The sequence below is a fragment of the Lactuca virosa genome, chromosome 3, assembly GCF_052849685.1.
Source record: "Lactuca virosa cultivar CGN04683 chromosome 3, Lactuca_virosa_CGN04683_v6, whole genome shotgun sequence".
NCBI classification, from domain to species: Eukaryota; Viridiplantae; Streptophyta; class Magnoliopsida; order Asterales; family Asteraceae; genus Lactuca; species Lactuca virosa.
This window is the reverse complement of record NC_136428.1, coordinates 4742031-4757989: the sequence shown is the minus strand read 5'-3', so window position 1 is coordinate 4757989 and position 15959 is coordinate 4742031.

Below are 15959 nucleotides of genomic sequence, written 5' to 3'. Positions count from 1 at the left end.
TACGGCCGCAAACTAGAGTTTACGGTCGTAAACTCTTGGTAGCCGTGAACCCTTTCCTATATCATATACTTCCTTCATTATTTCTTCATTTATCATAACTTCAAGTAGAGAAAACTCATTCTCTCTCAAGTATCATCAAGAACACTTCCATTTCTCTTCAAAATTGTAAGTGATTCTTCCATTGTTTCTTGATATCTTTCTTGATCTTGTTAAACCCTTTGATTTCATCCATGAATTCAACTCTTTTGGGTTAGATCTTCAAATCATCATCCTTTTCATCAAGAACACCATGAACACCAAGAACACATACTAGTTTCTTGGGCCGTAAACACCCTAAAGACCTACAAAGTGTGAGTATCTCTTCTATCATCTAGTTATCCATAAGAAACACTTGATTCCTAGCCATGAAACAAACAATAAGTGCATGATCTTCATGAGTTTACGGCCGTAAACTCTTCCTTTGGCCGTAAACCCTTCATAAGATCATAGTTTAGCCGTAAACACATCCTTGTGTGGCCGTAAACTCCTTTCATACAATCATATGTGATTGATGCACTCCGTTGTGAGTGATTCCTAGTTCCTAGGGATGTTTCCAATATATGATTAGTTGTTATATACACTAATTATATACATATATGTATTATTACATGCTTATTAGGATCTGTTTGTGCTCGGGATTTCACTTGGCATACTTAGCATCCTATATCGATCTTTTATTCGAATCACTCACTACAGGTGAGTTCATACCCCTAACTTATCTTTTAATGATTTTAAATGCTTTTATGGGGGGGGGGGATACAAGTAGAAAACAATATAGTTATGATATCAATCACATGTGATTTATAACTGTCAAACAAGAGGATTTGTTATACTTCAAAACTGTATTATCAAACAAACTGTTTCAAATCATTTTATAAACTGACATCAAGTCATCAACAACCATTCAAATGGTTAAAACTCTTTTATATAATAAACTCTTTATCATTTTACAAAACTCTTTTAAACTTATATATTGTCAAAATCATGTCTATATAGATATAGTTATATAAATAAGGTTGAAAGGGCATAGGACTGATAACTCGCTTTATTTCTTGTTCCTTGTTTGGTTGTGGACTTAGGGTGTCGGTTGTTTGTCCGAGTGTCGTTTAAATCTTAGTTATATATTATGTATATGTGTATATATATAAAAGTACGTACAATCAGTTCAATACCTTTGGGTAGCAAAGGTGTACAAACATGATCAGTTATTCAATTACAGAGCTTACTAGTAAACTATAATAGGTATAGTTTAGGAAGTTACTACTTACTATTTCTAGAACATTGAAGCATACAAGAGTCAATTCATATATGAGTCAGTTCAAACATACTATAACAAGAACAGAAAGAACATACTATACCCTAGAACAGAAGGAACATACTATACACTAGAACAGAAGGAAACATACTATTCACTAGAACAGAAGGAACATACTATACAAATACAATAAAAAAGATAACATTAATGTGAGCCACTACTTCATGACATGGCAATATACTGCTGCATCACGTTTTGTAACTAGAGTCTCCTGGAGGGAGAGCGTGAATTTATGTATAGATCTATACGGGATTGACCATCCTACAACTTCCTGCTAGCTACAGTGGGACCTGCAGGTCTACGGGTGACGAATGTCATACCATTTCGACGTCTTTGATCGTCGTGTTTTACTAGTCAATCAAGTATGGTTATAATCTCATCACATTTTACCTTAATTAAGCAATTGGTTTAAGGTAGTTAGTACATCGGTAGCTACTTTACACAATACTACTGTACATCTTCATTTTCCCATTACATTCATATAGTGATCTTCTCACATAAACGGTAATGTAAACTATTTTCTGGTAATAATAGTCATATTGGGGAAAAACACTCCCTTTTACAAAAGAACAAACATACAGAATAGTCGGGTCTTGGTAGAAGGCTACATTTCATTATAAGTAGAAAATATAGGATTTCTAGGAGTTATACAACTTTTACATCAAACACTTTCAAACACTTTCATCAAACTTATACAAACATCTGACACTAAAATACTTATGAACTCACCAGCTTAAATGCTGATCTACTCTTTCAAAATAACTTGTATTCTCAGGTCACCAGTAGACAGGTACCGATGACCAGGTTTTGAGAAGACGGAGCATGTTTAAGACTCTGTCTTTTATTTTGATTCATATTTTGGTGTCTTTCAAACGTTACATAGAACACACTTGTATTAAATTATATTATTAATGCAATGGATGATGTTGTTTCTTGTTTTACTATTGTGCATTGTTATGATACTGAACATGACGTCCTCCGCCCCCGAACGTTTCCGTCGTTCTGGTTTGGGGGTGTGATAGATTGGTATCAGAGCTTTGTTTATAGTGAATTGAGTATATCAACCCATTAAAGATATACCACTATAAACACATCGGGATTAAAACATCTGACCAAGAGTTAATACTTTTAAAATAATAAAAAAATTTAGTAAAGTATTTATACAAGAATTCATACTAGGATCAGTGTCATACTAGAACAAAACAAAAGTATTGCAGTTGTTGGACAGCACAAGTAGGCTTTGGGACATATAATCAGATCTGGGAGTGATATAGCCTGATCAACTATATCTTTCCGAGAAGTGATTAGCATGTGCCTAGGAATAGTTGTGGTGTTACAGCAAGTCCAAAAACTTACCAACACTACTACAATGAAAACTTTAGAACATAACATAAACTTAAAAATACTATAGGAGTATTTTGTGTTACAACAAGTCTAAAAACTTACCAACACTACTACAATGAAGGCCCCGACTCGACGAGTAGGAGCTGTAAAGAGAAACCCTAGTTTTTAGGGTTTGCACCATATTTAAGGAACATAACCTGCCTCTTGTGGCCTCCCTTATCACCCTACTAGCCAGAGAAAACCCTATTTCGACCTTGCATCTTCTTGAGTGAGAGTGAGAGCTTTTGTGAGTAATTTTGGGGTTTGTTAAAGGTTCTAGAGGTTGAAGAGGAATGAGCAAGTGGAGGAGAAGTAGATCCGACATTTACTCTGTATTGGCCATCATTTTGAGGTATAAAGTCGTCACCTTGATCTCTAGTTGATTAGATTACTTTTCTTGGAAGTAAATGGCCATTTTAGCTGCAAAATGGAGTCAAACTTGGATTTAGGCTTATCACAAGGATATGGTTCCAGATCTGGACCTCACTAGGTCCCCAATGACATAAAGTTTCTCACTTTATGCAACCTATCCCCTTTCCATGCACAAAAACCTTGTAAGAAGCCTAGTTTTGATGTTATGGCCTTGAAGGGGCTTGCATGCACGTAAAGTTTGCAACTTTACGTGGTATCTGCACTAAGGGAGTTTAGATCTGGAGTTTGGGACCTTGGATCCCACTAAAAAGGGCTGAACTTGGGAAAGGACTGAAGGAAATCGTCGACTCCCTTAGCTGACTCGACGAGTCGGGTTAGGGTTTGCCGTTTTTGAGTTTCTGGATGAGTGCAATGAAGGATTAGGGTTTTGGTCCTTTCAGACTTTAGTTTTTTGGACATATGATGAACTCGACGAGTCAATAGGGTGACTCGGCGAGTTGAGGCGTGACTCAGTGGAATGGACTCGGGAGGAACTCGACGAGTTAAAAAGGTAACTCGGCGAGTTAACGAGTCATACAGCTAGCTCGACGAGTTGCTGGATGCACTCGACGAGTTGAGGTCAACATGGACTGTTGACCTTGACTTTGACCAGGGTTGACCAGGGTTGACTGTGGGGGTAATTATGGGATTATGACAAGTTAATCACATGTTGGTTATAGGCAGTTGAGGAGAAGTGGTGCGTGGGATATATCCGATCTTAGCTTTACAGTTCAGCACACGAGAGGTGGGTCTTCTCACCATACCAATGGGTCTATGGCACCAAGGCCGACCCATTTTATGATATGTGGTACACTAGCTGTAGTAGAGAAATGTGGTATGATAGTTAGCTTTATGCTAAGTGGTGTGCTAGTGATTATGTGATATTTGCATGGAAGACCCCGGGGGAGCCCGTGGCAGTTGGATATAAGACCATGTGGGGGAGCCCATGGCATGATGGTGTAAGACACTGGGAGGAGCCCACGACCTCCTTATATGTTTATGTATGAGTTATGGAGTTATGTAGTATGATAGATACTTCTGTGATATATGACATGCTAGTTGATTATTACGTTATTGCACGGAAGACCCCAGGGGGAGCCCGTAGCAGTTGGATATAAGACCATATGGGGGAGCCCATGGCATTCCTAGGTAAAGACCATGGGAGGAGCCCATGGCATGAAGGTATAAGACCCTGGGGGAGCCCACGCCATCCTCATATGTTCGTATGCATGGATTAAGGGATATGTGTAACTTTTATAGCTAGTATGATATGTGTTATGTGGATTGTGTGTGTGGTATGCTTTGGGGGACTTACTAAGCATTAGCTTACAGTTTGTGGATTTGTTTCAGGTACATCTGAACCCAAGGGCAAGGGCAAGGCTTGATGGCGCGACGTGCACTCTCTCAGGCATTTTTATGGGACACTCTGGTATTTAGAAATAATGTTCTCTTGGATATGAATTTGAAAACAATTGTATTGAGATTTTATTGTTTATAGTAAAGTGCTTTGACTATTTAAAAATGCAAATTTTTTTTGAAAAATTGGGTCGTTAGAAGTTGGTATCAGAGCCTTGGTTTGAGGGATTCGGGCACACTCTCGGTGTGTGTCAGGACTCAAACTAAGGAAATGGTAAAATTGTTTTCAAAAAATAAAAGTTAAAAACTTTTTAGACTGGAAAAGAGGAGAGTGCAACGCGCGTGATCTGCCGAGCCAAGTAAGTAGTTCCTCAATTTGTTAGCCATGTTATACTGATAATTGAACTATGATAATCGTATGGAACTTGCTATGTGTACGCTTTTAAAATTGTATACGGTTAGGAGCTTATAGACTTAGAATGATTGATTTGGCCTTATTTCCTGTTCCTTGTTTGGTTGTGGTCCTAGGGTAGAATCTCTTATTCGAAAGTGTATTTGATCGTTTTCTGTGTATAATTTGCATGCATAAAGGCAACCTATTATGATTGGTCTGATTGATGTGAGTAGAGAAAATCTTAGGACAACCTGGGATTTGAGATATGCGGTAGTCTGTGGGATATGGTTTATTTTGGGATGAACTGGAGTTATCAGGTAGAGCCTTGGGGAAAGGTACATGTAGGTGTGGAAGGTAGTATTGGGCCCATACTACTGAAAGCGATGAGGACAACCTGGGATTTGAGATATGCTGTTGATCCCATAGTATGCTACCGATGAGGACATGCGAATGACGAGATATCATTCCATGCTGAGGGATGATATCCAGTAGTTTGTGAGCTTTACAGGGTGCAAGACCCTGAATGAGATGGTAGAGAAGGCCCGTGAGAGGGAGATGGAGTTGGACTTCCGCACCAAACAGAAGTCGGAGCAGGCACAAGCAGCGGCGGGTCAGGCTAAAAAGCCTAAGACCTCAGACACTTCCAGCAGGGGCCAGCAGGGCCGGGGCCGGTGTGCCAAGTGCGATAAATCGCACAGTGGGGCTTGTCGGACAACAGGCTCAGGATGTTACGCTTGTGGCCAGCAGGGTTACTTGAGCAGGGATTGCCCCAAGAAGGGCTTGATATGTTTCCACTGCAACCAGATTGGCCATAAAAAGGCCGATTGTCCAAGGTTGCAGGGAGGGGGAAGAGCAGTGGCGGCTCCTGCGCCCGCCACGATGAGGATTACTGATGACCGCTCTGCTAAGGCGGATGCTCCAGCGGTGAAGAGCCTCACATTTCAGCTGACTACCAAGGAGGCTCGGGCAGCGCCAGACGTTGTGGCTGGTACGTGTTTATTCTTCTCTGCTTTATGTGTATTTGTATTGCTTATGTGTATATTGTGCTTGTATGGGGACCTTTTTGGCCAATGGCATGTCGACTCATGTTTTGTTTGATTCGGAAGCTACCCGATCATTCGTGTCACTTGTGCTTAGCAAGAAGTGCCGGGATACGCCGAGAACTTTGGATTCCCCGCTCGAGGTAAAGATTGCAGATGACCGCACTGTGAGTGCTGCAAGGGTGTATCAAGATTGTGTCTTGAATGTGCTTGGGGAGAGGTTTCGTGTTGATCTAGTCCCGATACCATTGCGAGGGTTGAAGGTGATTGTCGGGATGGACTGGTTGGGGGCCAATGGGGCCATGATCGATTGCGAGCGCCAGTTGGTGAGGGTTCGAACCCCAAGTGGGGGAGAATTGGTTATACATGGTGAGAGGGCCTCGCAGGGGCCAACCCTCTGTTCGGCTGCGAGGGCAAGGAGATTTCTGCAGTAGGGATGTACGGGATTTCTAGCTTATATCTCGGATACGAGGGTTGAGACCACGACAGATGTGGGCAGTGTGCCGGTTGTACAGGAATTTCGAGATGTCTTTCCCGAAGAGTTACCAGGAGTGCCTCTGGAGAGGCAGGTAGAGTTTCGCATTGATTTGGTGCCGGGTGCCGCCCCGATAGCGAAGGCACCATACCGGCTAGCACCGCCCGAGATGCAGGAGCTATCTACGCAGCTTCAGGAGCTGATAGACCGAGGGTTCATCCGTCCGATCAGTTCCTCGTGGGGAGCTCCAATCCTATTCGTGAAAAAGAAGGATGGATCACACAGGATGTGCATTGATTATCGTGAGCTGAACAAACTAATGGTGAAGAACCGTTATCCGTTTCCGAGGATCGATGATTTGTTCGATCAGCTGCATGGTGCGTCTTGGTTTTCCAAGATTGATCTTCGATCGGGATACCTGTAACATCCCGAAAATACCAGCTAAAAATTTCATTTTTAAATTAGGTTAATTCATAAAAACATCGTTACAAAACATTCATAATATTAATTTATGTCTGAGAACCGGTAACATCATAGTAAAATATTCAGAGTACATCCCAGGAAATCCATAGTGCGGAAAACATGAGAGTGTGTGATATGCCGCTACCGTGCTGGCTCCTTTCCTCTAGCTGAAGAGGTACCTGAAAACAAAACTATAAAACGTAAGCACGAAGCTTAGTGAGTTCCCCCATAATGCCACATACCATACAATCATATAACGAGTAACTAAGGGATACGGGCCTCGCCCACACCCATAGAGATACGGGCCTCGCCCACACTTTACTTTCTGAGAGGTACGTGCCTCGCCCACACTCTGCTATCCATGGAGTTACGGGCCTCGCCCACACTCCGCTACTAAACCATAACATACAAGTATCACACAGACAACAAGTATAAGCAATTCTATCATACTGGCATATAACACAATCAAACTCAGCTATGAGATACGGGCTCCGCCCACACTCCGATACTAACATATCGTCTATACGGGCCGGCCTTGGTGCCTTAGACCCGTCCCTACTGGAAGGAAACTCACCTCGAGAGTAGCTGCCGAAAACCTGCTCAGACTACGCCTGGCTGCCGCACCGGTAATCCCTCCGGCTATAAATCCGTAAACATGGATTAGGTACTCATAATTACCCCTAAGGTCAAAGTCAACTCCTTGGTCAAAGTCAACCTTCTGATTGACTGGACTCGCCGAGTCCTTCTATGTGTAGCCCGACTCTGACTCATCGGGTCTCTGTTCCCACTCACTGAGCCAGCCTGACTCGCTAGACGGGGACAACTAACAAACCCGCGACTGGACTCGCCGAGTCCAAGGGGGTGACTCGCCGAGTCCGACGAACAGATCTTGCAAATCGCTCCAATCTTCCATCAGAACATCAACCTTGGAGATTTGGAGATTCTGGGACTATAGCTACACGTTAAATTGCTAATTCCACGTGCGACTACGGAGGGTTGGACCTCCTACACTTAAACCCTTCTTATCCTAGTGACTGATCATATGACTCGCCGAGTTGGAAGAACAACTCGTCGAGTTCAAGGCTATATTCAAAGGACACGCCGAGTTGCTTATCCAACTCGCCGAGTCTAAGGCCATCTTCATGGAACTCGTCGAGTGCACTTTGGCACTCGCCGAGTACCCTTCGACTCTTCACCCATTCTGGCCAAATTTGAGACATGCAATGGTTCCAAACCATAAATCTAAGCTCCTAGGGCATAAACACACGGAGTTTGGGAGGTTTAAGGGCTTGCATTCCACATATAAGGGACAAAAGGGAATCTATTTTACTAAGGATCAAGAAGGAGCTTTCTTACCTGGTTAGGAGCTTCTTCCAGGGTAGATTTCGGATCTACCACACTTCCTTGCACCCTCCAACTTCCTCCTTCTTCTTCTAAGCTTCAAACTTCCTTCACCAAGCCAAAGTCACTCACAAGGATCAAAATAGGCTAGGGTTTCGCTCTACAGTTCTTCTGGAAGAGAATGGGACGAAATGGGTGTTTTAGAATGGGTAAAATAGGGTGCAATGTCTGAAAATAGAGTTTCATTCAGACGGGTGGACTCGCCGAGTCCATGCATCGACTCGCCGAGTTCACCGCTCAAAACCCGTGTCCCCCCTGCTGCTACTCGGCGAGTCGGGACGCAGACTCGCCGAGTTCGTGGCAAAATTAAGATAGAAACTTAAATAAAATCATACCATGAACCCGGTGTTACAAATCTCCCCCACTTATTTTAGACTTCGTCCTCGAAGTCTGCCGCTCCTTTCCGGAACAGCTCCGGATAATGCTCCATCATCTCATCCGCGGGCTCCCAAGTCCATTCCGAGCCCTTCCGATGCTGCCATTGCACCTTCACCAGCTCCACCCTTTTGTTCCTCAGTTCCTTCGACTTCCGGTCTAGGATAGCCACAGGCCACTCGATATAATTCAGGCTGTCATCAACCTGGAAGTGACCCGAATATTCCTATAGATCGCTTATGCTTGGCCAATGCTCAGCTAGTTCCGCTGTGAGTGACTTGTTACTTTCTAATAAACCAGCTATCCTGCCCGAACTTGCACTTAGGGCACAATTACTAACATCGCCCAAACGCTGAAACTGGCCGAACACTGAACTGCCTGAAGCAGTATGCTACCACATGGTTGCTTTCCAAAATCTAACGAGACCTCCCTGGTCTCAGTTCGTTCACCAAATATCTGAAATACCGGGTTCCGGCCCGGTTGCGGACCCAAAGGACTCCCACTCAGTCACCTCACACGACTTCTGAACAAATTCCTTCTCTAGTACTAGTTGCCACTAATTCCCATGCCACTGAGACTCTAACAACCTCCCGATCCAACCGATCGGGTTCGTTCATCGAATCCTGACGTCACCAAATACAGGCTAAAAGTGATTGCCTCCTAACCGATGGTAGCCCTATATCACAAGCAATCTTATATAGTCCATTGCTTCCCTGACGCCACAACTGCAGTGGCATTCCTGCAGTCGTATCACTGACTCAACCCGATCTAATCCTTCGAGGTAATACCGAAATCCAATCTGTGGATTTCCATATCCTTACTGCTACACCCGAACTGGTGGGTACTAATGTTCCTTCCGCGTCCTAACAATGCGCTCACGCTATCTACCAACCAAGTGAAGGCTGCGGCTACACCCACAAACTTACATCACTCAAGCACTATCTGCTGCCAGTGAATGCTACGGCTATACCCGTAGACTTACAACACTCTAACACTATCTGGCAGTTAGTGAATGCTGCGGCTACACCCGCAGACTTACAACACTCTAGCACTATCTGGCTGCTAGCAAATATTACGGGAAAACGATCTCCTTATTGGCAAGTTTTTCCGAACTTCCTTCTCGCACTATCCTCTAACCATACAGCCGCTTGGGCTGTCTTCCTTCCACACAAGCACACGAAACTTATCCCAGTTTCAAGACTGTTCCTACTTCTGAATCCTTGGATGATTCTCCCCCACTTTGATTCAACTAACGTGTCACACCCCGATCCTTGTCGGAATCGATCGAGGCGTGATATATTGTTCAAAGTCTCATGACAACTATGTTATAATATGATTAGATTCAATTAAGTACTAAGTATGCAAACAAGATCCACAACATACAAATACAAATCCAAATATGAACAACATTTATTACATCAAATTTAAATAGTCTTGTGGATTTCTAAGGCACAACCTATTTTTCATCAACTTCATTCTTCAAATCTGCATCATGGGTAAAAACAGGTCAACTACGAGAGTTGGTGAGTAATCTAATTTTAGTAGAGAAAATTGTGAAGTTGAAACCTTTATAATCGAAAATTTGTTTTCTTTTGAAGTTGGCAAACAATTGTATTTGAGATAACGGTTTATAAATCAAAAATTGATTAACAAATGATAACAACAACAATAAGTCCTCACCCTATATATACATATGTATATATATATAAATATATATAGGATGGAGCATCTAATCATCATACACACTCAACCACGTGCGATCAATCACCTTAGCGTCCCAAGGCGGGGTGGTCAACCCAATAGCGCTATTATTGTCCATAACGTACCTCAAGAATACGGGCATAGTCATGGAGATTAGACTAAAAATGATAATGCACTACAAGTACATGTAGCGTAAACAAACAATAGTTATACAATTAATGACTCACGTATAAATGTCCCAACAATGTCTCAATTGTGATAAAACAATAAAATGAAGTTGGAACATATTAGTACCACATGATACACCCCAAAAGTATTGAAAATTATAAAATATGGGGTAGATTACTCACATTAGTCCCAAAACGAAATGCGTGTGTCGTACGATAGACGATTCGAGTCAAAATGGCGTAGAACCTAATATAATTAATAGTTTTGGTTTAGGAACTGCTAAACGAGAATGGAGTATTAATACAAATAATTAGACACATATTCTTATATTAGATGAATTAACAATAATTCATTTTGATTATAATATTAAGGTATTTATTTGTTAAATGAATTTTAAATTGAATTACTTACTTTGCATAATTAATTTATATTTTCAATTTAGGCCATATTTTAATAATTTCTTATTAAAATAATAACTTGCCCAATTATAATTATTTACAGATTTTAACAATTATTTATATGAAATAATCATTAAAATGCATTTTTACATGCTTAAATACTTAGGAAAATAGTTTTAAATAGTAAACAGTATTGAAAAATTATGAAATTATTATGAAATCATTATTTCATACAATATGAATTACTGTAAAATTTGTATATTTTTCTGAACTGTTTTAGTATTTATTTAATATTTTAATGATTAAACAACACAAAATTCGGGAAAAATAGTAAATGATTCTCAAAAAATCTGTAAAATTAACCATAGTTTTATAACATGATGTAGAGCTCAGTGTATAAGTTTCAGATATTTGTGACTATGAGAAGTATTTTTTATATATTTCATTATTAATTAATCAATAAAATCATAATTAACAGTAAAGAGTAATATAAATGCATGAAACTTCATATATCATGTTTAATCAGTATACATGTCATCCCAGAATTTTCTCAGAATTTATTGAATGCAAAAAGTATTTTATGTGAATTATTGCCCTACTTTATTGCAATAATTATAGTAATTCAATAAAAATAAGTTATTTTCTGAAAATTTCCAGAACTTCTTATTTTATTGATGGGATTCTGAGAAAAATCAGGTTTATGCATAAAATGAGTTTTAGATATTTTGGTGGATTTAATTTGTTTCTTGTATGAATATGAAACTTTTAACAACATACCTTGATGAATGCTTCAAGAGGGATGAAGATTTGAGTATAATAGATTGTTCTTGGCTGGAATATGAGTATTTCTTGGATGAATTTCGAGATTGAGAGTGAGAGAAAGAATAGAGAAGGTTTAAGTGGTGAAGAGAATAATGTGTTGGGAGAAAAATGAAAGGAAAGTGGATGGGAGGTGTGAGTGGGAGACCATGGGAATAATCTTTTTGCTTTTGGTGGTCTTCATAATTTCCCACTAACACAAGCATCTTTTACATAATTAATATAAGAGTTTTATAAAATTTAAAGTAAAGTTTATAAAAATAGAGTTTTATAAAATTTAATGTAAAGTTTATAAAAATGGAGTTTTATAAAAGATAGGTTATGATTTGATTATAACAATCTACTTTGATTTGAAGTTTAATTATAGCATTCAAGTTTGATTCTTTTAATTTAATTAGAGCATTATACTTTGATTTGATTTTAATATGGTATCATAATTTAATTTGATTATAGTTATAACGTTGTACTATACTATGTTGCTATTAACGTCAATTATATCGTAGTGTATGGGTTTTGATCCTATTAGTGTCAAGTAATCTTGAGTAGGGTTTGAATGAGATGGAGAGAGGTTTCGTTTGTGATCTTTTTGAGTGTCCGGCTTCGCAACGCAAGGTCCATATACCCCGTTAAGCCATGATTTAGTGTCCTACACAATCCCGATGATTGTGCAATAGTGTTTTATCGCTTTGGTTCATTGTTTAGCACTGTTAAGGCTAAGGAAAATCAAACACATGAACTTTCCAAATGATGTTTTCTCATTAAAATAGCGAATTGTACAGTGATTACATAACGTAAACCCTATCATACAAGGGTTAATGGAGTTGACCGGTTTGACTAGTTGACTTTGTTTGACTTTGACTTGACCGAAATTTGATGGTTGTCACATCATCCCCTCGTTAGAGGGAATTTCGTCCCGAAATTTGCATTTTGATTGGGACTTCAAGAGTTTGGAAAAAGATGTGGAAAACTTTTCGTAGTACGAGAAATTGATTATGGTGAGGAACAACCCTCCTGATGTCACATGACGACCTTGGAAATTTCTTATACTTGAACTGAGTCAATTTAAAAGGAGTTTATTGTTTTGGGATGATAGAGTATTCTATGTGTGCTTTTATACTCCCTGTTTTATCCTTGGTATTACCACTATGAATATTTTATAACGTAGTTAGCGAGTTCCATCATTACGAATGTTTCAACAAATTTTGACGAAATTTGCATTATAAGTCCTACAAGTTCTTTTATAGTCGATTGACGTAAACTAGTCGTATATCATTAAGATTGCAAGGGCATTTTGGATGGGTGACCCCGCCTTAAGCCCATAACCAAACAAGGAACAGGGAATGAGGCGGAATCACACATTCTAAGTCCATAGAATCTTAATGATATATGACCATAATGTTTACACTAGCCCTCATAGATTCCAGGGGCGTAGTATTATTGGGCTACAAGTAGGAATTGTAGTTCAAAAAATAAAATAGTTATAAGCCTGCTATCTTCAAACTTGGGCTTTGGCCCCTCCCGATTCCTAATCAGAATTGTCCAATACTCCAAATTCTCCAAGCGACCAAGCAGTATCAAGAAATCAAAATCGATTCATCCCCATTTGCCCAATTCGCTGCCTATCTCGCCTGCTGTTCGTTTGTCGTTGTCTTGCCAAGTCAGTCGCCTGGTCTCACTCTCGCCAATCGCCATCGCCAAGTGCCCAAGTCCCCATTCTCACTTCACAGAAATCAGGTATGTAATCCCGAGACCCAAATCCTGTTCAGATGTTCTTTCTTTTCTGATTGTAAGATTGTTGATTGTTGGTGTTGACGTATTGCACTGCTGCTGCTGTTTTCTGTCAATTTGTTGCCTATTTATGCGTTACTACTGTCTTACTGAGTTTCCTTTTAATTTGGCTGTCATTTGCGATTTGGCGATTTGCCAATTTGATTTATAAGTTATGAACTTATAGATTTGGTTATTGATTTGGTTATGCTTAACAGCTTGTCAGCTTCAAACAAAACTGAAAAGTGACAACAAAGATTGATTTGGTTATTGTTAAATGAGTTATTGGTTATTGTTCTAATTTTGAATTTGATTTTGTTTTGATTGGATCAATTGTTCCTTCATTTTGATTTTTCTAGATATAATCATGGGAAAGATGAAAACATTGAAAGAGAAATTGTTGTCTGCTTACTAATATATCATTCATAATCTGTTTTTAAAGACATTAAAGGCTGTCGGGCTGAGTTGTAATTCTTTTTCTAGGTGTTTTTGGTGTTTATTTGTAGAAAACAATCTGTTTTTTTTTAATTTTAATTTCAGTTTATAATATTTTCGCCCCCCCCCCCCAAGTTAATTGTTCAAGCTCCGCCACTGATAGATTTACTAGTAAAAACCCTGAGTTTTTTTTTACATAGATGATAAGACTTATTTGGGTTTTGCCGTGTTCTCAAGATTCATGGTTTATATACTTGAATCGATGCTAGTTTTAGTAATAAAAAGAAATTTTGAATTTAAACGTCGAGGTTAGAAGCTTGTACTGATATTTAAGGGGTTAAAAAATAAAATTTTATTAGTTACCTATAGCGACACACAAGTCATAATTTGCATGTGTGAAGACTTGGAGTACTTTCTAATTGGTTCGTGTGTGAAGACTTGGAGTACTTTCTAACTGGTTCATGTGTGAAGACTTGGAGTACTTTCTAATGAAAAGCGTGCTACTGGGGAAATTTGAAACTGGTACGTAGCTTCAAAGTCAAGAATATGCAGTAGGCATGTGATGTATTAAATGCATGAGGCACATAAGTCATAATTTGCGGCAACATATACGTATATGTGTGTGAATTGAAGAAGAAGGTTACAGTTCAAAGACCATATATATTCATTTCCTCTTTATTTGTTATTAATTACTTCTCCCACTTCACTTATATAAATCATCACATTCTTACCGCAACTTTTAACTTCTCCCTCACAAATGGATCCACCTGCAGATCATCAAAACCCCATAGATGACCTCGATTGGTTTCAGTACTTTGATCATCAAGATCTTTTCAGGTATATATAAACGTCACTCATTACCCCATCTTTCGCACAGAAAAGTGATTTTGTCTATATTGATCAAAACATGGTTTGGATTTGTAGTGATCAAAAAGAGTCTTTCATCGTGTTGGATTTGATTATCTTTAGTTTTTTTTTTTTTTTTTTTTTTTTTTTTTTTTTTTGGATTTTTGCAGTGGTGACATGCTCGACCATCATGATTACGAGTTGTCGGAAAAATTGCATGAAGTGCTCGATCAGAACGTTTCCACAGTACTTAACAAAGATCAAAACATCATTTCTAGAAATGAGTTTCACGATTTGGATCCCCTTAAAGACATAAGCTTATGGGATTGTTGGGAGGATGGTAATTTACCATTGGTTAGTTTCAGTGAAGACTGTAAATCCGGTGGTGAGGCTACAGGTAGTTCTAGTGCTGCCACCACTGATCACGATGGCCGGAAGGTGGCAAATAGATTGAGACCATTGGAGTTTGAAGAGATAGCGAAGTACTTTGAGATGCCGATAATCATGGCAGCAAAGGAACTAGGGATAGGGTTAACATTGTTGAAGAAAAGATGCAGAGAGCTAAACATAAACAGATGGCCTCATAGAAAACTTAAGAGCCTTCAATCCCTCATTCAAAATGCCAAGGTAAACTACGATAATAACCTTCTATACATTACTCATGCATGTATGCATGCACTTGGTAACCAAAGTAGTTTTGGTATTTTCTAAAATTTTAATTATTAGTTTCTTTATAACATAAACATAGGCCCTAGGCATATGCCACATCGAATCAATTGTTTTACTACGATTTCTGATTTATATTTACATAAACTTAACTCCTTGTAAATTTTATGAACTCACACGAAAAATATATTGCATCTACCTAAAAAAACTAGGAGTTGGGATTAAAGGAGGAGGTAGAGACGTTAGCAGGGCACAAGAAGATGATGGAGAAATTGCCAGGTATGGAATTGACAGAAAGAACAAAGAAGCTTAGGCAAGCTTGCTTCAAAGCTATTTATAAGAAGAGAGGACTTAACAATCCTTAGTCCTTACCTTTTCTTTTAGCCATTTTGTTATAATTAGTGGATTTTAATCTACATTGTATGTGTTTTTCTCTTGATAGATTGATACCCTTTTTAGTTTCATTGTGTTTGTCTATTGATTTTTTATGCAGAAAATTTTGTATAAT